A 686-nucleotide genomic window follows, 5' to 3' on the forward strand; every position below is an offset into this window, starting at 1 on the left:
CCTGCTCACTGGGTTTAAAAGCCACGGTCTCTCCGAGGTTCTAGCAGACCTGTTTCGCTTGGCTGTTGCATGTGATACCCCCAGAGGAAATGCTTGTTCAACCTATCCTCGAGAAACTTCCTGCAAGGCAGCTGCCCTGCAGGAGGATGTTTTTCTCCAGCATTTACTAGCGAGTTACTACTTGGTGCATCCAGCAGTGCTGCTGCTTACAGATGTGGAGGAGGCTGAGGTGGTTGCATGTGTGACATCTCAAAATGCACCGCTGAAGCTTGAAGAGGACTGCTGGTTTTGGGAACCTGGAGGAGCCTCCCCCAGACATGGCCCAGACTTCACAGGTAAAAGGAGGTTACCCACAGCTCCACCAGTACCCAAGGTAATTCCCAACTGGGAGGAACTGCCCATCTGCTGAGCTTTCCCCCTTCTGCCTGGGTGGGGATTGGGAGTGATCGTAGCTGTAATCCTCACGTGTGCCGCAGCGCTTAACGTGCAGGAGAAAAACAGCTGCTCGCCATGACGCATTCAAATCATTTTAATGCACTTTATCCAAGAGGCTACAACAGCATTTTAAACGAGTGCATCACCACCACACAACCGGCTTACAAAAATGCTCGCTCACAGCGGCCGCTCTACAAACCTGCTGTGACTAATGAGGACACACAGATACGGAAAATAACACAGTCACGCTT

Source organism: Mesitornis unicolor, unplaced genomic scaffold (assembly GCF_000695765.1).
Source record: "Mesitornis unicolor isolate BGI_N332 unplaced genomic scaffold, ASM69576v1 scaffold6543, whole genome shotgun sequence".
NCBI lineage: Eukaryota > Metazoa > Chordata > Aves > Mesitornithiformes > Mesitornithidae > Mesitornis > Mesitornis unicolor.